We start from the raw sequence: 26,182 nt of genomic DNA, 5'->3' as shown, positions 1-26,182 counted from the left end.
TACTTCTTTGTGAAACTGTTGGTCCACAAGTTCTATGTTGCTTATGACGGCGCCTGAAGATCATCGATCGATGTCATATCACTTCTATGTACGATGTGCTCGTTCTCGTGCCGCAGATATATTCGAGATACTGGCCGGTATGACGTAAAGATTCCTTTATATCGATTTCGTTCTTTCCTTATCATGAACCGCTCATCCCTAGCCAATGCTGGTGATAATGAGAGCGCAGCGCCGGTCGTACCAAAGTGGGAAAAGAGGAATAATTAGATTAGGATAGCTACATTATCATTTCCCGTTTTATCTTATTGCTGCTCGAGTGCGAACTTAGGTTGTAGTCTTCCTTCGTCGTTTCTTTCTTGTGACATGATGCTACCTTATAAATTTAGTAAATTTTGTTATTACGCGAGATTTCGGATTGCATACGTTCTGTTCTTATTGATTTTCTTCAGCATGAACTTTTCAAGCGCTTATGCAGTGCTACACTTGTACGATCATGACAAGTCACGTGTTTCTTTTATTTTACTGCTACAGCAATTAAGAGCTCGAAACTGTGTTGGCCTTGTCCGTCCGTAGCGTCCGTCCATTTTGTTAAGCTAGCGATGGTTGTCGTCATAAACGAGACACAATGGCACCTTTTATTTTTTGCGTCATTAGGCCACCTCATCATCCTTAGCTTCGCCATCGCTATAGCGCGAAACAAAAATTCTACTCCACAGCCTCCGCGACTGGAATTATAAACCACGCCAATGACGCTATGTGCATTTGGGAGTCGGACGTTCTTACCACTGAGTTGCTACGCAGCAGCGGGGCTATGCGTTTAGCGGAAAGCTTTGCGCTGCATGCGGACCCTGAGAGCGGTGGCCTCTGTGCATGTAATTCGGAGGCCAGAATGATGAATACTGCAGTGGACAAGGATTACGTTATGTGCATCTGGTATAAATTTTTCTTGAGAAGATGGCGGTGCGTACGTGTGAAATTCTTCGCTGTCGTGCTCATGAGGACAACGCACGTGGCACAGATGAGGCGGGCGTACATGACAATGACGATGATAAGTCACAAACACAGCACACCCTCGCAGGAGAGTATGCGCCGAGAATAATGTTATTGGTGGATGTCAACCCCAAAAGCATACACACAATGTCAACGCCAATCGCCGCGTAGTTTACGGGGTAGCTCACACTACACAGGCACCAATGGCCCTGTACAGCGGTACTGAAAATGTATAGAGGAAATGAAATCACTCAAATATCGTAGGTGGCACTGCGTCATTATTCTCAGCACGTAAGTAGTAGTAGAAGTTTTGGCCTCATCCTACTGGGAGGTTTCCGGCGGTACTTTCAAAACGCGTCACCCAGCCTTAAAAGCAAGAAGCAGTAAACGATGCCTCCTCATCTGCAACCCAAATATTGATTTACACAAAAAGCGAACTTAAGAGAAAATGGTTGGCAGGCGGCTTAATTTGAAGGCAATCTCAAGTGCAGCGCTGCGGTCGCGTCGGGCAAGTAGGTGCTTGGACACTGAGTGATGTAAACAAAGAAATGCGACTGTTTTACGCAAAACAAACAAAAATAAACATAGTGAAACAATATTATCGAATCAACTATATTTGAAGAGTAAAATGTCACGACACCGCGAACGAAGAAAAAAAAAGAGAAGAAATTAGCATGAGCCTTTTTTTCAAACAACTGGGAATAAAAAAGCTAAATAATACTATGCCTTTTAATTAACTAAATATACCCGGCTCAGACGGCGTAAGTCTGAGAGTGCTAAATCCGGTCCATGTACACAGTTCGAGTTTCACAGCAAGTATTTCTACACCATACAGAAGGGAGGTTGCATACATCATAAAGAAGAAAAAGTGAGAGCTTACCTAATCAATGCTATTCTTTCTCAACTATCATACAGTGATAATTAAATTTCAAATATTATGTTAGATATATATTTTAGGTATGTATTTTTTCATTCCTTGCTCTAAATGTTTATTTTTTTTTACCACCACACCCTTCTAAGCTAACAAACCAATCTCTACCCGCTGAGTTCTAGTGCAGTTTCCCGTAATTGGCGAACACAATTATTTGAGTAAGAAGCAGGCAACCGAAATAAATAAATAAATAAATAAATAAATAAATAAATAAATAAATAGGTAGGTAAGTGAGTGAGTGAGTGAGTGAGTGAGTGAGTGAGTGAGTGAGTGAGTGAGTGAGTGAGTGAGTGAGTGAGTGAGTGAGTGAGTGAGTGAGTGAGTGAGTGAGTGAGTGAGTGAGTGAGTGAGTGAGTGAGTGAGTGAGTGAGTGAGCAGAGCAAGTGAGGGAGATGGTGGTCTTCACTTTGTGAGAATGCTGCTGTCAGAATGAACTAGTCGAGGGCACAAAGAATCGCTGAAATCTGCTGCTTTCTCGTTTTTCTCGCTTTCTTTCGCAGTGGGGGTTTATTATTCAATATGGCACGGCTAGCTACGCTTGTCGGTAGTCCATGCTTGAGGACCTTCGTCCCCCAACAGACAGTTAACACATCAATCGCTCGTATGCCACACGTGTAGTTGACACTCGCCGCGTGTCTCGCTTGACGAGCGAGGCCTCGGACAAGGACTTGTTTTGTAAGCAATCTCGCAAACGCTTCTCCGCAGGCAAGGGACACCGATTCGCAGCTTTCCGGCCTCCCAGAACATTAGCGTCGCCCACAGCAGCGCGTGACCACCGTCGGGAGCCAATTATAAAAGGCGGCAGCTCCCACCTTCAGTCGCGGCACAGTGCACCTCTACGGCTCGTTTCAAAATCGGCGACGCATGCTCCCGCACGAAGCCACACCACGTTGGCGTTGTTCATAACGTGACCACACGTTGCGCAACTTGCCACGTGGTGCAGCTTCCACGATACATCTTGTTTTTTCTCCTTCCGTACGGTTTGTGAAAAGTGCGTAAGCGCTACCCATTATCGCGATTGAATTGCTAAAAGAAAAGGTTTAATACGCATTTCTCGCTAAGATGGCGTGCTTCAAAAGGTAAAAAGACGGTGAGGTGAACGGGTTGGTGGGTCAAAAAGTTCTCTATCAAAGCGCGTGTGAGTCTGAAATTATTCTTTGCTCCTGCGAAGATTAAGTTTGTAGCACAGTCAAGCCTATTGGTAGATTAAGATAAGGCTTTGTATTAGGGCACCGGGGCCGTGATTTTGTAGCAGTGATTTCCGCTCAGTTATATGCCACACTCGTTCACCATTGATCCGCCGTGGATGATTAGTGGTTTTGGCGTTTGCGCTGCTAAGCATGAGGCCGCGGGATCGAATCCCGACCGCAGCGGCCTCATGGGAACGAAATGCGAAAAATGTGCTTATGCCATGCGTTGGGTGCACGATACAAAACTCCAGGTGATCAAAATAATCTGGAGACCCCCATTAGGGTGTGTCTCACAACCAGATCATGGTTGTGGTGCGTAAAGCTCAAGAATTTCTTCGCATCCATCGTTCACGGATGGTGATCCCATTGAAAACGCGGACGTAGATTCTCTCTGACCACTGATGAAGCCCCAGGAGCGTGAAAATTTTTATCGAATAAGGTATCGCGAGAAAATATCGGCCTTCTTTTAAATATTGACACGTGTACTTATCCTCTTCTCGGGGACTGCACTTCACTCGCTATCGACTTAATGTTATCGCTTAGAGCAAGACGCGCCTGCATGACTTGGAACTTGATCGAAAGGTTATCGTTGATTCTGTCTGTTGTGCCTGTTGTCACCGAACCTCGTGTAATCCGATGGTATGTGCGACACGAGTTGTGTAGTATTTTGTGGTAAAACACTCGTCCACCAGCGATTATATTACGCTGGAACCTTTGACGAGTAGTGCGTAAAAGCCGACGCGCTTGACCCGTGATCAGATTTCGACAATCGCAGACTGTGTTGGCCGCTGCCGTTGTGCTTCGAGTGTGACTTCCTTTTGTGGGCACAGGATCGCCCAATAAAGTTAATTTCGTAATTAACAGTTTTGCTTTACTGTGTTCCGAACCGTCACCTGAATGTGACAATATCATAGTAGAGGGGCCGGGAATGGGAAGCAGATGCAAAGCACTGGTCATATTATTTATGCTTTTTTTATTACTGACGAAATAGGCGCGGTATTTTAAAAACGTGCTGGCTAACGCAGATCCTCCTTTGGAAAGTTTAGGCAGGTGGTATTAGGATTAAAAAGACATTCAACACTCAGGTTACGTCTTTTTTTGTGATTGCCGCACTGAAATTTCCGCAAGGCCTTAATGTTAACTTGAAACTGGTTTACAGTAACGCACCCAATTATCTTAGTAACTTGAGTAACCGTATTGAAATGACATGAAGGTTATTTCTCGTTTGAGTACTTGCTCCGCGGATATTACAACTTCTTACGGTCTCGTATTAGGTCACGAAACGCGGGGAAAAAAGAACGATGTTCAATAAGAAAACATTTAATGAGCAGAAAAATATAATATTCCGGCGCCACTTATGATGTCACCGCCGTAAATCTATCCGCGTGATTGAGCACCAACGTGACTGAAACTATTTGCGGTCGGTGCTCACTCACAATTCCCTGCACCGACTTTAAAAGGAACGGCACATTTTTTTTCACCGAGGAAATAATTACACCCGTAACCACGAAGCTGGGCCGTCTACGAAAAGTTAGTAGGGTGTCTCCTTACTTGTGAGAGCTAATTGTGTCTGAAAGATGATGGCCGAAAATTTGCGCGTTTCCTTGAAGTACTGCTGAAGTATTCGCCACGTGCTTGTGGCTTTAGTTAGCAACACGTGGAAACACATGTTAGTAAGCCGCTATATGTAAGTGTTTCTTCGATGCACTGCGCGTTCAATTATTGTGCTCAGGTTTGCCTTTTATAATTTTATCAGACACTGTTGACAATAGTTGGGTCTTGCGAGAATGCGTCTCTTTTTCCGCGCCTGGTCCATCAGGGCAGCGTTAAACTACGAGCTTGTTGCTCATGTCTGGCTTGCGCGGCAGGTCATACAGAGACATAAGAGCTCTATTCCGAATACACTATCCCAAAGGTTATATATATATATATATATATATATATATATATATATATATATATATATATATATATATATATATATATATATATATATATATATATATATATATATATATATATATATATATATTGGCAGAACCCCATCTGACGATGATTGTCGACGGCAGTACGCTTAGTATTGAAGAAATATAGAGACACAACGTATTGCCATCATCGACACACCTTAGCAGTGTGTACTGCAGCGAGACTCCTCTTCCGGGCCTTCCTATGAACACTCTGCGGCATCTGTGGTGCTGCACTTAAGTACGCGCGGGGCATGGTTTAGCTTTAGAAGAAAAAGAAGTTCTCAAACATTTCGCAGTGTCTTAGGGTAAAGGAAGTCACAGCATACTAAGAACTTGACAAAGTTTTAGATATATACATATCATGCGTAATGCAGAGTTTGCGCAGGACCTATGATAAGCTTGCGTGGTCTACTAATCAGAAGCGCTATGCCCTAGCCCACAGCATATGTCATGCGTTTTCTAAGCGTTGCCTATTGTTTTCAATGTGAGGGAGCACAGTGCGCCTTGCAGTAGGTTTGGAAATTACAATGAAATATTTCTGGAATTGCTCAATGCCCTTGCTTTCAGAAGATGTGGTGGGTGGGCATTGTTTCCCTTCTCATGTTGCCGTCTTGACGAGGCGAGAGCGCTCGTTATTTTTCTTCTGCGCTAACCAAGAAAACAAGCATCCAATTCAGCAATGTTCCAATGGATATACCAAAAAGGTCACGTCATCTTGGCCTTCGTGGAGCTTTTGCGTCTGCGCAATAGCGGACCTCTAAGAAGCCGTGTAGCCCCACTCCTGTAAATTGATGCCACAAGCTTCAGCCGTTCTTCGTGTTTATTTTAAGAAATGCTGGAAAACGATACCTGCAGATTAAGTGGTGGCTGTGAACTCCAACCTTCACGACCGACTATTGCGGGTTCTGTAAACGTTACGCTATCTGAAACATCGCCAGAGCTGTGGGTATCGCAGGGAACAAAAAAGAGGCCATTGTGTCATCAAGATTCGAAACCGTACAGTGGTTTGAATGATCATTTTCAGACATGGACATAGACCGCCATCATACATTTTTGCTTTACGGACCAAAGCTGCCTGGTTGTGATCTGCTAGCTTTGTGGCACTACGGATCTGCCTTACAGGCAAAACACGCTTTACAGGCAAAATGATTTGCTTTTGCACTGATCATTTTCAACGAGGCTCGAAACGTGTTCGCAAGACTTCGGTGATCGTTTATAAATCTCGTAAACGGTGAACAGTAAAAAGTGTAAGCACGTGAACGTCATGACGTCTTTTTAAAAATCTAAGGTATTATTAAATTAGGTGAAAGCAACAAAAATGGTTTGGTCTCCTTTCGTGCACTTTGGGTTGAACCGTGCACTTATTCGCGATTCCTAGAAAAGTAAATCAATAAAAAAACCACGAAGGACAAGAACAAATGACCTTGGCCACGGAAAATACAGCTAATCAATCGGAACATTATGCTCCCATATTTCACTAGGTTCCCCCCACGAATAAAACAAAACAGGTGCAGTGGACAGCCATTGTGCAATTCATGATAGCGCACGTGGCCGATATGTCCCCATGAACTGATGTACGTGCATGCGGAGTGATGACTGGTACCTTTCGGTGCACTTATGACATGCGTATGTATACCAAATATCAGCAATCACTTCACGTTGCTGAAAATTAGAGATGTTTGTTTCCTTCAACACTTCGCGAACTGATGTACTGATGTTGACAGTCCATAGTTGCGGACTTAAATTTTGCCATAGCTGACGAGGCCTAAGTGGTGAGAATGTTATGCGCGTAGCAGCATACATAACAAAGCTTAAACAAAGCATAACGAGCTTAAAGTCATAATCACTTCTTCAGTTTACACAACAGTCGTTGTTCAACTTCTTTTGGTTATACTTTGTTGCGAGACCAAGAGGCGTATACGGTAGAGCTTTCTTAGGTTGTCATGCAGAGAATTTGGTGCGTGAATCTTGATTCTTTCATCATATTTATTTATTTATTTATTTATTTATTTATTCATTTGAGTGCAGTTTGAAATGTTAAAATCCGGACATCGACGTCTTCTGATATTTATGCTTGTCCCACGATATTTCCCTCGCTTTGGTACGTTAGTAACCAGTGCGTTTTGTAATTTCGGTTACATGGGATGATCGCGCTAACATAATCTTACGAAAGTGTTTGCGAGTTGACATGTAGAGCTTTGTAGCTGGGCGTGGCGAACATAAACGCTTTCTCACTTTTGGTCGCGATAATATTATTTCCAAGCATCAATTTCGGAGAATTGCCATAAAGTGAATAAGGCTACCATGAAGGCATGAATTAAGTAGGGATAGAAGTTTCAATAAGTGCGCAGGATTCGCTTTGCAGCAAGAAAAACTAGCAAGCGGAAAGCCAAGCTTTCGTATATGGCGTATCAATATTAGTAACAATAGACATTATTCCAATACAAAATACCATGTCCGTGTATTGATCCAAACTTCTCAAATGTATTGGGAACATGTATTCGATGATATGGACATTATGACCGCTGACAGACTTTTTGTAACTTTTTGTAGCTTATTTAATTTTCTTCTGACTGTAGGTAAAATTGCTTGATTAAAGGTATTAGGTCAAAGATGTAAGGGCTGCATATGCAAGAGTCAAAAGAAAACTGCCGTATTGCGAGAGGGCTGATGGGCTCTGCAGTTTTCTCTTCGTACTTTGAGCGAGCAATCAAAGTATGGATTGCGGAATTAGCGCGATAGGATGTGCGGTGGCAGACAATTAATGGCTGAAATTTAAAAAAAAATGCCTTATTTCAGCAATAGGATTCGCTCGTAACGCGCCCATAAAGAAATAATATACGCATCTGTAGATTAGACAAAGAAAATTTTTTCCCTGCGCTTTCACCATCTCCAGTGATTATGGTATACGTAGTAGTCTATCGGCACTATGTTGGTCGGGCAGCCCTTCTTGTCGTTTAAAGTTGCGTTTACTAGACGTCGGGGGCGAAGTCTGAAACACGGGTGAAAAAAAAAGGGGGGGGGGGAAGCGCGAGGTAGGGCTCAGTGTCTTCACAGAGGAGCAATCTGGCAAGGCGCCCTCTGTCGTCTTCGAGAAGTCGCGAGTCTGCCTGGCCCCCCGTTGCTTCCCGAGATTGCAGCCGCGTAACGCAATCAGTAAAAGGGCGCGCCGTCTAGAAGAAGGGGCGTCGTCTTCAAAGCCAGCTTTTCGTCTGTCTGGTGCGGTCGTGGAAAACAAGTGTTGTCGCGTAACGCGGCAACGAGAAAAAAAAAACATAAAGATGTATACGGGAATAATCGGTTTTCGGGACACACGCAGGTGAGTTTCAAGAGAAGTTTGCACTGCTTTTCGTGTTGTTATTCTCCGAACACGCACAGGTGTAATACATATATATATATATATATATATATATATATATATATATATATATATATATATATATATATATATATATATATATATATATATATATATATATATATATATATATGTATATATATATAAGTATATATGTGTGTCATTGACATATATGGACTCCAACCAAGCGAGGTATGCCTGTCTTACTGTAGGTGCGTGCTGAATCGGGCAGGCAGCATAAAACTCACCATTCTTTGGAGACGTATCCGGTTTACGTTTTCTGGTCCTTGTGCTCATACAACTCTCATACCGCGGAACGCCACCAGCGCAAAAAAAACAATGAAACCAAAACAAAAAAGAAAAAAAACAGCAACAAAGAATTAAGCTGTAGCATAGTCGTGTCTGTAGGAGGAGAAGGACAAGACCCCAGGCACACCAAAGAGGATTGCGCATATTCAAAACCGAAAATAAATGGTGGACTGGCTCTTTATTGTGAAGCGATCGGCTACGCTTTAACCAGTTCAGAACTTCGGGGCGTCGGCGACAGCTATGAGCGTTTTATGCAACATTGCGACTGAGACGATGCAGTTCCTAACGTCCTTGACCTTTCGAACTTCTTTTGGAATGCATGCCGTTTCGATTCCTTGTACCTAGGCCAGCACAAAATAAAAAAGAAAAAAAGAAACCAAGCCAGACCAGCTTGTTTGTTTTATTATCTGGTAATTACGGTATAAGTGAAAGCCTCGCACCAGCGTGCACTTTTGAAGAAGCCCATTTTGCGAATACGTTGTAGATTGCCCTTGTACGGCACAGAGCCGATTACACTAAATTTGTCCTTTGTTGCCGAAGTTTGGGCAAGAGTTTTCACCCCATTGACAGTTGAGGGGCATTCTCTCTCTCTCTCTAGATGCGTTTATTTTCAAGTAAACTACCTTCAGCGCACAAAATAACTTGAATAAAAAAAAGTGAAGTTCCTTAAAGCCTCAGTGTGACCACCAGACCAAAGAAAGACAGACAGTCAAACTAAACACCTGCTGCCCCTAGCAGGGGGGACGTTGCGATCAGTAGAAAGACGAAGCCTTGACTTCGGGGAAAGTATTTTGGCGATTGTTAGAAGAAACTTGAGAACCTGTTTCTTCGCTTCTATTGCACGAGAGTTTTACTTCGTTTATAGATAAAAAACAAACCCATCGCCTTCATATTTTTGATCGATACTGAAGGAAGGTGACCTAGTTGTAAAACACACCAGTTATTGATTATTCTTTTTTTTAATGTCTTGACAGCAGTGATAAAATGCTGTAATGCTGCATACTAATGCAGGAAGTGTTCTTATTGAAAGACGCAGGGGACATTTTCCAAAGCTTTAGTTCGGTCACAACGCTTTCACTGGAATGACGTGAGATATCTTTATGCCACATAATATTTAACACACAGTGATCTGTTTTAAAAATAATTAACACTTTATAAAAATATTTATCGAGGTACATAAAGACACAGTTCATCACTACGAAATAATTTTGCTAAATTTTCGATGCTGATGCTGCTTATACGTCGATGTTCGCACTTCTTACACTCCATAACGACCCATTTTTCAACAAGATGTGGCCTTTGTTATTAACGAAGTCTTGGTTTTTCTCGCTCCACAACAGTGTAAAATGTTCACGTCTCGTGTGGACGATGCAAATAAACTAGTAAGCCTCTGTCACCACAGCATTTTGAGAATCGTATGGCCGACAGGCAGCGTTGAAGCCGTAATAGGGTTAACTGGAAGACGATGTGGAGTGGTAGGAAGCACTTTCTTTCTGCTTCCCACCAAACCACTTCGCACATATATTAGACCGATCTCTAATATTTTATAGTCTGTGTTCGACGAGGTGCTACACGTTATGTGAGCATTTGTCTTTTTTTTTCGCATGCCTCGGCGCTTGTCCAAGTGATTTTCGGACACGGCTGCACCAGATTAGTCTAAATGCGGCGCAAGCCACCAATCACCAATCAGGTTCGTTATATGTAACTACAATTATCAGACTCACCAATTCTTGTAACGTGTAACGATCTTCAGGAAATTCATCTTGTCTTCTGTACTCTTCTCACACATCGTCCTTTTTTGTTTCGGTTTTTTTAACAATGCGTCAAGAATTTGTGGTGATCTGCGCCTCGCGAAGCGCGACATTCTTTAGGCTCGGGGGAAAGTGCTGCTTATCACTGGTGCACTACGGAAGCCGTATTTGTCGTTGTCACCGTCGCAAGATAAACGCCGCAGAAACACGTCGGCGAAATTGGGAGTACAGTATCTATTGGGCCAGTTGGTTTGACACAGTCACTCGAACCATAGCGCTAAAGCGACGCGGACGAGAAAGAACGACAGGGACGGCGCGCTAACCTTCAGCTGATATTTTTTATATATTTTTGGGGGAAGTGGCATATTTATACGCGAGGTAACAACAACAAGTGTTAGCTTTTGTGCTGCGTCCCTGTTGTGTATGCCGTTCCACCCTTCCTTCCACATCTGAGCAACATGCCAACCCTTCAGCCAGACAGACGTCTCCAGTTCCCGTTAAATAAAACTCTCTCTTTCACCTGACGCCCATCACCCCAAAAGCAGATAAAGCCGTGTAGTATCCCCCTTAAAGTGAGATGAACTCTGTGCGGAACGTGAATGTCAGATGACAGACCCTCCACTCACGAACAGCGTCACGTGGGACTCACTCGAACGCCTTCGCGCCCGTCGACGCTGTCTCGTCTTTAGGACCATCGCCACCGCTTGCTGGGAGCTCGCGGGTTGGAAAACTCTGTTACCGGGATAACTCAGTTCGCGTCCCTCTTCTTCCCTCCTCGCGCTGCTCGCTCTATCTCTACCTCCCCTCTTTCTCCTCCGCTCCAGCCTCTTCCCTCACTTGCTGCCTGAGAGGCAAAACAACGATTGACGCACAGCAAAACGTATCGTCTGCTTGTTGTGAGCATCGAGGGTGGCAGTCGTCGACCATTTTGGCCGGGGCCGCTAGCGCCCTCCTTCCTGCGGTGTAGGCGGCCGGCCGTCGGTCTCACTTTGGTTCGTCATCGGGATTTGCGTCTGGTCGTCGCGCCGGTTAAATGGAATTGTGAGCGCGTCACGCGCGCCGCATGTTAATTGCGTTGGCTCGTCCTTGTCGGGTGTGCGACATCGAGGCGCCGAAGAGTCGGACCAATGCACTGCGTCCGCGCATCTCGCGCGCGTCTTGTCGCGGTCTGTCCCCCCTCCTTTTTTTCTTTGCTCATCTTTCTCTCTCTGCTGGCGAGGACGTGCACCGCTGTAGCCGCTGTCGGCCACGATTCTGAGACAGCGGTGCGAAGCGTTGTCTGTCCTTCCCTCCGCACTCGTCTTGAGACAAGAATGGCGAGATTTTTTTAAAAGCGCCGGCCAGTTCCCGTCCTAGGCCATTTCCCCCCCTTCTTTCTCTCTTTAAATCGGGAAGGAGAGTGCCCTGAACTTGAACTAATCGCCGGCTGGCCCGACTCCGTTCAAGGTCGTATGAGGGTCACGAAGCATTTTGCGTTTCCGAGAAGAGCCGAATGGAGTTGGTGGAGTGGTCTAACGTACTGGTTATGAAGGGTGAAAGAATGACAAGCGCAGAAGAAAGAAATAGTATTTTTTTCTGCCGAGTTCGGAGCTCGGGCGAAGGAAACTTCAATTTAAGGTCTCTGCTTTAATATGCGTGCATCGGTGAAATAGTTGGAACACGCGCTTCCCTTCCTACGTTAAACAATTTTTGATCACAAAAGCTAATTAAAATTAAAGCAAGGGGAAGCCCGAAGTAGCTCGGCGAGAGCAGCGCTGGTGCAAAGACAATCGTACAAAAAAAATGAGGGAAGAAAGAAAAATGCAAACTACGTACGGGCCAAGGGATATGAACAGAACAGATCTTCTGTCTTGTTAATCAAATTCAATTCGCTAACCAAGTGACACGTACGTAAATATAAGCACGCCTTTTCTGTTCGTACCACTATTCACGTGCTCTGTACTGGTCGCCACACTGGTGTCACATGTAACACTACTTACCTGGCCGTTTCTTTGGAAAGAAATAGGATCGGTACGCTGTGAGCACTTTTCACAAGTAAAGAATTAAAGCATAAAAGGTCCATATACTTTCCGCTGCGCATGGCTTGGCAGCGCAACCTGCTTTGGAACAGGGTGTGTACTCGGGCGAGTCGGTAATTCGTGATAAAGTTGCAAAAGCACCCTGTTTGTCGTACTTGTTTTATTGGTTGTGTCCCAGTGTACAGCGATATTTTCCAAGTTTAAGTGTTCCGGAAGTTTCCCGTCTGCAAACATGGTAGCCCTCTTGTTTTTATAAGTTTACGACTCTATACTCTTTTTTGTACACTGCAATATCTTCTCCGGCCAGACATGACCTTTACGTCATTGAAGGTGTTTGTACGTGACGTATAGTATTATCTTGCTTATTTATTTATTAGTCAGCTACTTATCCTCTAAAATAACCATCAGAATACGTTCTTCTTTGAGTATACTGAAGGTTACGCAGATTGTTTAGCACACCATCATCAGTTGTATTTTTCCCAAGCACGACTACAGTAGCCGTTCCTATAAAGAAGTGTGAGCCTAAAAAAAAGATGAGACTTTGGAATGCTTTGCGCCTTTTTCGTGGGGAAAGCACCAAAAATTCAGAGATAAGCAATGCAGTCCTGCAGATTTATTTGGTGGGCGCCGTGAGCATAAAATAAATAAGATATTGAGCTATTTTCAGTGGCTAGATAATCTAATTATTATCGATAAGCGCGTTTATTGTGGTAACTAATTCAGCAGCTAGCGACCAAGAATGTTGCCTGGGGCATTAGGTCTGTGTCGTCGTTGATTAAATAGACTTTTAAGTTCTACCTATTAAGCCCGCTTGCAGCGGTGCTTTGCTGTCTTAACGTCACAAGAGATGGCGCTTTAATTATGAATGGGATACCTTGATTCGCACCTTGAGCCGAACGTACTTCTCTTCAAGAAAAACGGATCGCCTACTTAAGTAATTCACGAAAGAGACCAAAGCCTAATCCTAAGGCATGATTAAGCCCTAAAAAGTCTTTTTTTCTACTTACTTGTATACAAATTAGTAGCTCGTTAGAGAACATACTATAGCTACATCACGACACTGACAGAATCAAGGCTCCAAAAGGATATTGCTCTTTTACAATCAGTTTCTGTTACTCGAAATTTGTGAGACGTGTACACGCTGCGTTCAGTTCAGGACAGAGACATGCAGTAACTTGCTGCTATATATAAACTGCCTCTTGGCTCGTGGATATTGTTAAGCGGACAAATGCGCGAGTGGCGAATGAGAATGCTGCAGAGATGTTAATAACTACTGAATAAACATTTCTACGCAGTCATGTTATTCGCTTACGCGGATGCTAACGAGGAGGAGAAACTTTGTTTGCTGCAAGCCGACCCCTAGCTTGCGAAAATGCTTGTCAAGAGCGGTAGGGTCTGAAGCCCGTCACATAATATGCGGCAACATAACCACTACATATTGTAACGCGAAGAAGACCTGCCGCGGTAGGTTAGTGGCTATGACGCTGCGCGGCTAAGCTCGAGGTCTAAGCTTATGGAGCTAAGCTTATGGGCTACGGCGGACGCGCTTCGCTGGAGGCGAAATGCAAAACCCTCGTGTTACTTCGATTTAAGGTGCACGTTCAAGAACCGCTGGTGGTCAAAAATTGGTTTTGACTGCCCCGCTACAGCGTGTCTTATAATCAGATAGTGACCTGGCGTGGTTGCTTAGTGGCTTCTGGCGTTACGCTGCTAAGCACGACGTCGCGGGATCAAATCCCCGTCCGCTGCGGCCACATTTAAACGGGGGTGAAAGGCAAGAACGCCCGTGGTGACGTGCATTGGGTGTAAGTTAAGGAACCCCAGGTGGTCAAAATTAATCCGGAGTCTTCCACTACGGCGTGCCTCATAATCAGATCATCGCTTTGGCACGTAAAACCCCGAATTCAATTGTAATCAGACCGTGGTTCTGGCACGTAAATCCCCTAAACATTAACGCAAAGGAATACCAGTGATGAGGATGGACGTGGACATGGGCGTCAAGGCTACACGCCACCCATACCACTTAGGTCCCCATGGTTCACCATTGGCTCTCTAGCTCTGCAGCAGGGAGGACATTTAGAAGGAGCCGGAGCACTTCGCTCCTAAATATCCACTGTCCTCGCGGAAACGAATTCTCACTCGCGCTTGCGTGTGTGCGCGCTTCAGTCCACCTATCAACACTTCACATTCTGCATCGAATTCAGGGCACTCTAATAAATAACAGTTGATGTCATCAAGAAGTCGACAGCACAAACTACGATGACGCGCAAAGTCTCGTGTTGAACTGCCACGCTGGAGTTTACGCTGGTCTCGTGCGGATGCGACAATGGAGGGTGGCTTCTGCTCTGTGAACGCACTCTCACAAAGTCCTCCTAAACACCATCAGCTTTGGATGTCTGGTTCGGAAGCTGTTTGTAGTACGGGCTGGTGGGATGCGCTGTATTCAAATCCTTGCCGCATGCGTTTTATACATATCGTTATGTTCCTCCACATCGACTTGTCTTATTGTTAAGAAAGCTTGGTCCACATGAGTTACTGAGAGCTTTCTTTAGAAGAATCATATTTGCGATACAAGACCTTTTATTGCTTATTTGCATACGGCGCGTTGGCTAGATGACGCTAATTTGCACGACTAGCTTGCAGAAGGTTAGCGGAAGCGAGCAAAAGAGACTTGGCGCCATTGTGGTGAAAAAATGACGTCATTCCTTTGAAGGCTGGCTGAGCGACACATTTATGCAATCATAATTAAAGAATAACTCAACCTTCGGACTTACAGACGGAATGTTAGGCGAGAACGAGTTGAGTAAGCAGACTGCTCAGATGCTTACATGAGAAAAAGATTTTGCTCTCCCTCTTAGAAAACTGGCAGATCATGACCTTGAGTGTGAGTGAGTGAGGAAATGAGTGACTGAGTGAGACGGAGACGCAAGGTGAGATGAGGAGGTTAACCAGGACAGAGCCCGGTCGGCTACCGTGCCCTGGGAGAAGGCGAAAGAAGAGAAAAAAGATGAGAGAAGTAAAAGTATGGTGTCTAAAATCTGAGCACACACGCTTATATATATAACGTCTTAGGAGTCTCTGCGCGAAACACCATTAATATTTCATATGTTGTCGTAAATTACTTACTTTTATTATTTCATGTACGCAAACGCGAAAGGAAAAACCGTACTAATAGGTGAAGTGAGCAGTAATAGAGCATGACCTGAAAACAAGGGCACCTAATACGCATCAAGATGAAGTGCTCGTGCTTTGAAACGGAAGTTCCCCGTGTTCCACTTGCACCTATAGCTTGAGAGAAATGTCAGCATTTGCTTTAAGGTCGTTTCAGTTTCATGAGCTGCAGCATTACGCAAATATCATAGTGTTTCCTTTAGGAATAGGCTGTTTCGCAACTTCCTCGCTGTGTAAAAGCGATCAAAGGCATGGCTCGCCGTTGCACTGAGCATGTAACATGCGGGCCTTTCAAACTTGACATGAATAGGGATAAGTTTATGTTGTAACGGGACCAGCATAGCAACGCGTTCACTGGATGTCCTCGCATTGATGTGAATTTGCCCTACGCTTACGTCAGTGCATTATTATTATTTCCTTCTTTAGGCCTGCCCTTTGAGGGAACGAGGGCAGAACGTTCGTGAGAAAGCTTGCGTAAGCTTCACGTGTACGTTCCTTTCTTTGCGTGCATCGTCCTCAGCAGCGTCTTAGGCGCCAATAACTCTGTTTAGTATTCGTAGATCCTGGATGTACAGGGTGTTTTACGAAACTTAAACCAATTGTTTAAATGTGTGTTCATCCGCAGCTGGGGGAAACCAACGACACTTGCTCCTCCAAGTATCCTTTTATATTCCGCCTAATTAGTTAATTAACAAGAACAATTATTAAATTTCTGAGAACAATTATTAAAAATACTCACTTTAGGGCCAAGTGCGTTTCTTTACGCTGCAGAGGGGGTTCAGAAACGACCGATAAAATTTTTTGGTGACAGCGCAGATGCTGCGCGGTGCTTCTTTCGGCATTTAAAGAAAGCCCGCGAAATATGAAATAAAACCCCGTGATTGCGCTCGTGCGCTATCGTATTGCAGTGCTCTCAACCGTGCTTCGAGCCTATCGCTTATCAAGGACGACGGCGCTCCCTTACCGTGTGCCACCGTCGAAGACGCTGACGCACTGGGAAGCCGATGCCTAGAGCCGCGGCCGATCACTTCGCCGCTCACTTTGCCAGTTTCGCAGGAAGCGCGGTTGAGAGCGCTGCAATACGATAGCGCATGAGCGTAGTCACGTGGTTTTATTTCCTCTTTCGCGGGCTTTCTTTAAACGCCGAAAGAAGTCACCACGCAGTACGTACTTTGCCCCCCGAAATTGGATCGGTTGTTTCTGAATTTCTTGCGCAAGGTAACAAGACGCACTAGGCCCTAAATTCAATATGACATATTTTGCATATTTGATATTAGTTAATTATTTAAATAACCGGAACATAAAAATACACGGAGGAGCGCAACATGACGGCAAACCATATGCCGTTGGTTTCATTCAGCTGTGGTTAATCACTTTTCTTAAATCCTTAGTTCAAGTTACGTGAAACACCCTATATAAGCCTGAATTCTATTCACACGGCAAGGATGCACATACGCGGGGGTCAGTGTTCTGGCAGATTGCTCGTGCTTGCTTGTCTGCCATTAGATTGCAAATATAAGAGGAAGCTCATTGGCGCGCAGCGAAGGAAATTGACGTAATGAGCTCAACGCCGATAGTGAGTGATAGCTGACGCAACTGAAAACGATCGTTCGCTCCCGTGATTACCGTATACCCAAGGAAACACGGCTTACAGCTGCTGCGTTCTCATCAGACACAGATTGAGCCCATGGTCACATTGTTTAAATCTGATAGAGTATGTACAAACCTATAGCTAAATAATTGGCGCATGTTTTCTTTGAAAATCTCCCCTGTGGCTATGACCCAGAAAGCCCACAGTTACACATTGCACAAGTTACACATGAGGGAGGTTTACAATAGGGGCCCCCTGCCTATAGTGTGCTTCTACTAGGGACCGATTTTATTTCCCTGAGTAGCCTGGCGCGGATACCGGTTTTATTAGGTTCCTGACTCACGTTAGCCGTTAGCGCTGCGCAATTGAAGTGCCCTTTTGTGCGTAGAAGGAACCTCTAGGAACCCTGCTTGAGAAACAAAATAGTAAGTTATTACAATACCTACACTTGTTAAACGTTTAAGACCATCTCAGAAAGGTGATAATTGAAGAGGAGGCAAAGCTTAGTTAGACAATTTGTCTTTGAGGCGTTTATAACGTGGGCTTTCCAGATTAGTGCACACCATCTGAAATCGTCCCTGTTCAGGTTCGTGTGTTCTCATATTATTAAGAGATCTGAAAAAGAACGGCGTTTTATCGTTCAATATTTGTCATATTTGTGTAGATGAGAGAAAGAGATGGCCAACAACAACACCTGTTTCCTACGAACACGTTAAAGGTTGCTCAGAAATCAGGTCAGCTTTGGTGCCATGCGGGAGCCGTCGCTTGGATAGGTGCGGCGATGTTAGTTGACGTGAAGCTTAGGGGCACACAAGTTATGTTCGGAATATTGAGTTAAGGATAATTGGGAACCCAATCGCGTTCAGCGCATGGGTAGTGGGTAGACGCTATTTGCTAGAGGTTCCCTAGGCTGGGAGAATTATAGGTTTATGTACCCTATCATAAATCTGCTTTTGATAGCATCTCGAGTGCCCCGCTGGCGAGTATTTGATTTCGCTCAAGCATGACAGTAAGAGGTCCAGCACACAAAAAGGGCGTGATGCAACGCTGGCATCGCTATATCCACCCCAGTATGCGCATGTGTTCAACCAGTTTTAGTAGTTCATCTTCGGGCATGCCGCTATCCGCTCATTTGTGACTTGGTCGCTTGAGTGTCGTTTCGGAAGTCAGGAAAAAAGAAAGCCTATGTTCATTCAGGCTGAGGTCAAAGCAGTTGCATCGGGTTTCAACGGCAACGTGACTGCTGCACATCGGGACTGTTAACCATGGACATAATCTTCTTAGAAGATCGGCATACGACAGTTACCGTTGTTACTAAAGCAGCCGTTCCAAATGCGCATCTTCAAATGTAACATCTAACACATGTTGGAACTGCTGCCGTGTGGAGCGCTGGAGGAGAATTGCAGCAGCGACGTTGTGGCCAGGGAAGAAGCTAAACGGGAGTGAAGGACTAGCCGGGGCCAGCAAGCCGAAGTTTGGACCCGGGTCTACCCACAAGCTGTAGTATGTTGAAAACTAATGTGGTACGAGAGTGGAATCTACCAGGCGAACTCTGGCTCTAGGAACTTCGTTAAAGAGTGCGCTTGAGACTAAGCTGGCGACGACACTATAGAAGGTGAAAGGACACGTGCTAAGGGGAGCTGCCGTCTAGCCAGCTCCATCTTTTTTTTTTCAGTGCCCACGCTAATTTACAACAGCGCATTGAAGGCGTCTGAAGCGGATGCGTAAATTTCTTAACGTCCTCGTCGTCTCAGATAAGAGCTATATATTTATAAACGCCAGTGGCTCTAAAAATGGGCCCAGAAACGTTGATGTTTACATCCCGTGCAGTGTCTCACGATCTTGTCGTCACCAATCTAAATCGAGCACGTTCATGTTTCCCTCTGTCTCTTTCCGAGATTCTCCGGGTCCGTTTCCCTCAACAGGCGGAGCCGGTCTCTTGACAGGCAGAAGACGCGCGTGCAGACGACGACGTCAGGCGTCTGCACTCTAGTGGTAGCGGAGTATAAGCCCCATCAACACAACATCGTTTGTCTTTCGCGTTGCTTTTTCAAAGCCTGGTCCTACAGAAAGCGATCTTCGCGTCGTCTGGCCGTCATCGCGAACATTTTACTCCCAGGAGAGCGACTCCCGGAAAAGGTGGAGAGGAGAGAGGAAGCGAGAAAGGGAGACCAATTTCGCGGCGACCTAGACCGCCCGCAGTGTCAGGAAATTCCGTTTCTTCCGCACGAATTCTCGCCGTACGTGCCTCGGCCACTGATGCCGTGACGACGACGCTTGTTGACACGACCGTGGTGTCTGATAGCGCCGCGGAAAGTAAACATTAACCGGGAGCCTACGTCCTGGGCCCCTTCAAGGCTTGGTCACTGGCTACGACTTTTTTCACTCAAGCTTGCCGCTTGTCGTGAACGACTGTATAAGCGGACAAGCGTGGCTTAAGTAACGTGCAAGGGCAACGTGCATGTCCTCAGTCTCCATCGCAATGGCACTAGAGTCACTTTAGGTGAAGCAGAAGGGTGGTTTAGAATTTAAAGTGCCTCATGTGTGCGTGTCTGTGAGTGCAGATTTGGTATAGAGGCGGTTTTCTCTCTCAATTTCTGCAGCAGTCGATCGAATCACGCGCTACTCTCCACAGTGGGAATCCGTGATATTAGGAGTTAGACCTCAAGCTCCGTGCCCTACAGAAAGCCTATAGGTATCCGTGGCACTTTCCACCTCCCTGCTTTATAGAGTCCTCTGAAAAGATTGTTTCCCGTTTCCCAGAGTAGGGTAGCCAACCAGACACATTTCTGATTATATCCCTGCCTTCTCTCGTTCTTTCCTCCTCCTTCCCTTCCTCCTTCTCCTTCTGCTGGGAAGACTGTCGCTGACTGTAAACGGCAATACAGAAAACGAGGTGGCTAAAAGACGACGTTGCTTTCGAATCGAATGATTCGCAGAAACAGTGGCGTCGCTGCTCCTGCAATCTCAACGTACACAGCTCTCGGGACGAACGCTCCAAGCAGAACGCATCGGCACGGTTCTCCGAGCATGCCACTGCAGTTTCTTTTACTTCGTTTTCAGCCAGCTGCAAGACATAGAAAACTCCGAAGCAATACGACGACGCAGTGCATGGATGCGCACGGAAAGTAATGCGAGTTCTGCATGCGCGCTTGCAGCTGTTCTGAACTTTCACTTTTTCGTTGCTCGTGCGCATTCGTCGTCGACAGGAAACGAGCCAGCATTATGCAGATGAGACGCGCGCTATGATAATGGCGCACGTCTCGCTAGCAAAACCGAGAGCGAGAGAAGCGTCGTTGCATCGTTGAGCTCTGTTCTTCGTTGAGCTCCGGGATGCCCGGCCGGCTTTCGCGCGCGCAGGAAAGCCAAGCGCCGGAGTACAGGGGAAGTTCTTGTCCTTTGTAAACGCTTCCTGAATAGCGATTATTGTGACCGATGCTATGAATGCGCGATGGAGCATTCCTGGTGGTCAAATGCGTGCAAGCGGCCCTTAAGACTGCAGTCGCCATATCTTCTGTGTTTAGCATTTATTTGGAAGCCCCGAAGTACTGCGGTTCCTTTTGGTGCCGTCCGTGACGTGTTTGTAAGCTCTGCAATGTGACCATCATAAGGGTGCTCGTATGAAGAAACATTTTTTTTATTTTTCTTGATTCGTTAAGGAACATGAGCAACGTGCCAGCGGAGAGTCGGGTTATAAAGTGGTACTAGACGCTTCTCGCGAATGCAAACTCAAATGCTACGCAGAGTTTCAAACAGAGTTTCAAACGAAACTCTGCGTACCATTTGTGGAATTCAAGCTTAGTGAAATACAATACTAAAAAAGAACAGAAAATGAAAAAGGCAGTCAGCAATACGTATCTTTCTCTTTCTTTTTTCTTTAGGAGGACACAACAGAACATTCTGTTGAGAAAAAGAAGGTAGAGAGCGAACATACTTGTTTTACTGGTAAAAGGAAAGAAAAAACGATAATGCAAACCCTAGGATGTAGTTGTTCGCAAAATACACAGAACAAAGCGCAGGCGTATTTGGAAACGCCTTCCAGCGACTGCGCACTTCTCGCGTAGACCTTCGGAAAAACCATTACGCTGTGCCCGCGAGTATAGGAGTTTCAGTTTACATCTGTCCCACGAAACCGGCCATTCGTGGAGGTTCAGATTGATTAATGTGCCGCGGATACAATTCTTTAGCGTTAGAGCCGCAGCGTACACCTAGACTAATATCGCTGTGTGGACAAGAATATCGTGAGTTGCAATTTGGCTTTTGACAGACACACCTTTGACAACAAATTTGCCTCCTTTTTTGTATGGTATTGCATTACACCTTTTTAAAATAGTAATTGGAGTCTACAACGCCCGATCGGTTAACAGGAACCAAGTTCGATGTAGACGATTTGTATGCTGTGTTGCAGCTGTTGACTGTAAACACTCAGCACTTCCTGATTATTACATCTTTGCAATAGTTTGGTGACGTATTATGCCTGTACCTTACTTTCAAGTGTCACAATGGTGTCAGGAGAGTGTGATTTTAAAAGTTACATTCATTTTAGTGCACACAGCGTTTCATGAGCTCGCAGTAAACTCAGTATGCAGTAAGTTAGGCAAGCAGTGAGCAAAAATAAAAGCATGTAACTATGGAGAGACACAATTGGTTACACTTCTAGCGTTTTTCATAGGCGTGCAAGTTTCTCTCAGACGTGATTCAGCGTGCTAGAATATTTTACCCGCGCCGTGTTATCCAGTCAGCTGTTAACAGATAAAGGAATAGCGATTTGGGATGTGCAATAAAGAGCCTTATGAGTTTCTAGTCGTTTTATTGCGATAGCAATTTTATGGGCACTTCAGGCGCATTTTGCCTTCGGCATAGCCGTGAGGTTCCGTATAAAATCCACGGGTGATAAAATCGCCACCGCGCGCCGTTTGCTGTATGTGCGAGTGAAAGCCAGCGAGTGTGAGCCAGCGATCAGGGCTCAATCTCGCGCACGCAACGGCGGAAAGCGGAGAGGAAGCGCGCCGCCTTCCGTCGCGCGGAGGGCTTCGGGGAGAGGGGAGGGAGGGGGGCGTTCTACTCCGGGCGGCCCAAGAGGCCGCGCGCGTAAGGCTGGGTCACTGTACCCGTCGCAGGTGGCTTCCAAAATACAGAGTCCGCGCTGCGCTGTTTTCAAGGCGTAGTTCGCGTTGGTGCGAGACGCAACATGAAGGTCAATTCACTAGCTGCTGCTGCCGCGCTTCCTCACTCCAGCGTTTCGACAGCGAGCTTCCGCTGTGATCGGGTGTGGGGTATTCACGTTGGCCTGTGGACGCGTGACACCATTCTCGTTAATTTAGTCGTACTCGTGGACAACTTTCTGTGGTTATGAAGGGAAAGCTACAAAGGCCAATCGCGCACAAGTGAGAGCACAGTGAGTATAGGTTGGGGTAGACAAAATATGAACGCGTTATTAGCAACAGTTAAGTAAGACAGAAGACACCACTGAGTGTAAAGGTTTACTTATTTTGGGGCTTTTCCCTTCAGCGTCTGGCGAAAAGCGAAACCGTCGCACGTGGAAACTGCGTGGATTCAGCGTCCGCTCCGAGCAGCCAAAAGCACTGTCAAATGATGCCAGAGTACTTGGTGCGGTAACACTTGTGCAGCAGCCAAGCGCCCACAGCTTTCCCTTCACAGCCACAGAAAGTTGTTGGCGTGTATAATATTCCTATGTTTCAAGTTTATACTCCCTTTAACACTACCATGCTTACTTCGTATAGGTGCCCACTAATTTGCAATCGCAATCGATGTTTCGCCTGTAGGGCTAAGCTGCGACGTTTTTGAAACTTTGATGGCAACAAGATATTCACTCTGCTTTAGTTGGAACTATTGTGTCATAAAGCAATCGCGTAATACATTTTTACCGCCTCACTTGCTCGTCAAGAGTGAAGATATTTTTGAACAGTTTGAGCAGATTGAGCCGGCTTGAGAATAGAGCGGATTGGGCAGGAACTCGAAACATAAGGAGCACAACGGAATGTAATCACTACCGCTTGTGTAAACGTTTACTGTACATTAGAACGCGGCTGTGTTAATATCAACGCGCCAAATTGCCAAGGCAGCATTTCTTCCGATACACCATACCTTGCTAATATTTTCCCACATCATCAAAAACGAGGAATGTACTGCTACCACTTCCGAATGTGCGGTTCAACACTCCACAACATGACGAAATCGGAGGAGTCATAGAAATATGAGCACTTAGAGGCAGGAGGAACTGAATTACCTCTAGCGTGAGCCGGAGAGTGTAGCGACGCAGGTAGAAGGACGCCTGGGCCGGGAGTTATTGTCCTGCAAATTCGTGGCGAGGACTGTTGTACATTGCCCTTTTATACCACCCCAGGACCGCCGTTCATTATTATATCCACTTCACTAAAGGATCTCGAATAACCAATCAAAAGCAAGACGGTATGACGTCGCTGTTTCCGTGAGCTGCGTCATCCACCCGAACTCGTTGCCCGCTATCGGTAGCGGTCGTCCATTGGATGCGCGTTACGTAGCCGGCAGCGTCATGTGACGCTACGGAAGAGTGGTTCGAATAAACGGCATGGCCCCTGCTTACAGTAGCAGCTCGTCGGCAGCGGCGCGCCATGCCACTCCAAGCAGCTGCCGTGTGGGCGTCCTGACCGCCGGTGAAGTGCTCTCGGCTAAATTAAAGGACAGGTGTGAAGTGGTACCACTCGGAAAGTGCGTGCGGTCCGTCGGTAGCTAGCTTATGGGAGAGGAAAGCCCGCAGTTGACCCCGTTCCCTCCTGTCAGCTGCAGGCTGTCCACTGACGCTTCTCGAAGTTGTTACGAAACTGTTCGTTCAACCCGTCAGCGAGCCGAAACGCGTCGCATTGTGACCTGTCGGCTAGCTTCGTTGCGCGAGCCCCTTTTGCGCCTTCTACGCTTTCTAGGGTGACCTAAGAAGCCTCGGAATTTATGCGAATTGCGTAGAATGTAGCCCAACCCCTACCTTCTTTGTTGCAGTGATGCTCTTCTCGAATTGCCGTCAGCCGTTGACACAGAGGCCGAGAATTCTCATAACTGCCCACCGTTTGTCGAACGCACCTGCGCACATTGTTCACGGCGCTTATAAACTGTATCTCGACAAAAATTTGAATCAACTACAACAAAAATATGTTACTAGAACTTCCTTCTGTCGAGGCGGTAAACGAGCCCTATACGACGCTGCAACCACAGTAGGAAGTACTATAGCAAAATTATAAAGGGAGCTGAAAGATGAGTGTTGCGTGGCGGTTTCTACCTCATCTTCTCCATAGGTCACTGACCGCTGAAACTTATTAAATTGCCATCATGTTATATACTTGTCCTAAAAAGAAGTTTTATTTTGTGTTGCTTGTTTTTCAGATGAAACGAACACGAAAGCCGGCGGCGCCTTGGTATATCGTTCCACTTCAGCGGTGAGCGGAATGAGGGTGCACAAGGCGCGTATTTAGTTTGTACGATAATGAATTAATGTCTTTTAACGCTTGTTTTGTCAAATGCTATTTACGTCTTTCTCTCATAGTACTAAGAGCACAAGAGATTTGTGAGACCCGGATTCCTCGAGAACGCTGAATTTTTGCTCAGTTTTGTTCGCAATAAACTAACCCAAACTAACCTGGGCTTCGACCATGACCTCAGCCAGCTCAGCATCATTGGCAGAAGCTACAAGGCCCATGGCGGGTGAGCCCACATCACCAACTGGGATCACTTCCGGAAAGCCCGAACGTCACGCGGGAGGCATTCGTGTGCTACATACGATGATTGGACTAAAGAAATTATTCCAGTCCTAAAGACCCGCACCCAGATCATCGTCACAACGTATAACACCCCTCACGTGGCCCTGAAGCTCCTGAAACTATGGGACGCCCGCCACAGCATCACTAGAAGAAGGAAGAGGCAAGGGCATAACCGAAAACTTCGCTAAACAAGCTGGACATATGAAACGAGATCAACTACATTGCCGATGGAAGAGTGGTCACGTCGGAAACCAGCCATGGAATTCGGGTAAATCTTGCAGTGTTCAAGGTACCATTCCAGGCGGCCATGTAGTTGATCTCGTTTCATATGTCCAGCACGAAAGGTCCCGTAAGCGTTTATCTGCAGCTTTATTCTTAGATGTGAAAGGGGCATACGATAACGTATTACATGAGGCCATTCTCGACGCTCTTGCGACGGTTGGCCTAGGTGGTCGAGTCTTTTCGTGGATTGCAAGTTACCTATCTGCAAGATCATTCTATGTGTTAACTGACAATGGCCCAACTACGCGACGCTATACCAGCAGGGGTGTTCCTCAAGGTGGTGCTCTCATCCCGACACTACTCAACCTCGCTCTTGTTGGACTTGCTGAATATTTGCCAACTACCATCAAAATTTCAATATACGCAAACGACATCTGTGTCTGGACTTCGGCCGTCACACGTCCTCAGATACGTGCGCGGCTTCAAAGAGCGGCTACTTTGACAGCGAACTACTTGTGTAAACAAGGTCTCAGCACATCACCAGAAAAATGCACACTAGTGGCATTTACTCGCAAACCGATGACGCCTTATGTCATCTCAGTCAATGGGCGGAACATTTCCTATGTCAGAACCCACGGATTTCTTGGCGTAATTATCGACCGAGACCTCTGTTAGAGCCCGCGCGTGGCTTACATGAAACGGAGCCTGACAGCAACTTTCCAGTTGTTTAAATACTTGACAGGAAAGACGTCGGGGATGTCAGTAGACGCAATGGTGAAACTCTACAGAGCTCTCTTTCTCGGATTTTTAAGATATAGACTACCTGTACTGAACAACACCTGCAAGACAAAGATTCGTGTTCTGCAGGCAGTACAAACTCAAGCACTCAGAGTTTGCCTTGGTTTACCCAGATACACATCAACAGAGGCAACT

At 45.8% G+C, this 26,182-nt stretch overlaps 2 protein-coding genes across 3 annotated transcripts in view; one reads left to right on the top strand and one right to left on the bottom strand.

Moving 5' to 3' along the window:
- Nucleotides 1-23,614, bottom strand: part of LOC139046647 (uncharacterized) — a 99,378-nt gene extending 75,764 nt beyond the window's left edge. Inside the window, exon 1 of the mRNA XM_070529530.1 lies at nt 23,527-23,614. The gene's annotated coding sequence lies outside the window, so the exon portion shown is untranslated. The remainder of the gene's footprint in view (nt 1-23,526) is intronic.
- The window catches only part of LOC135898902 (diuretic hormone class 2-like), a 375,756-nt gene that overhangs the window by 79,935 nt on the left and 269,639 nt on the right, over nt 1-26,182 (top strand). The gene's annotated exons all lie outside the window — the stretch shown is intronic.

Source organism: Dermacentor albipictus, unplaced genomic scaffold, assembly GCF_038994185.2.
Source record: "Dermacentor albipictus isolate Rhodes 1998 colony unplaced genomic scaffold, USDA_Dalb.pri_finalv2 scaffold_23, whole genome shotgun sequence".
Taxonomy (NCBI): Eukaryota; Metazoa; Arthropoda; class Arachnida; order Ixodida; family Ixodidae; genus Dermacentor; species Dermacentor albipictus.
This window is presented reverse-complemented; position numbering and strand designations above follow the sequence as displayed.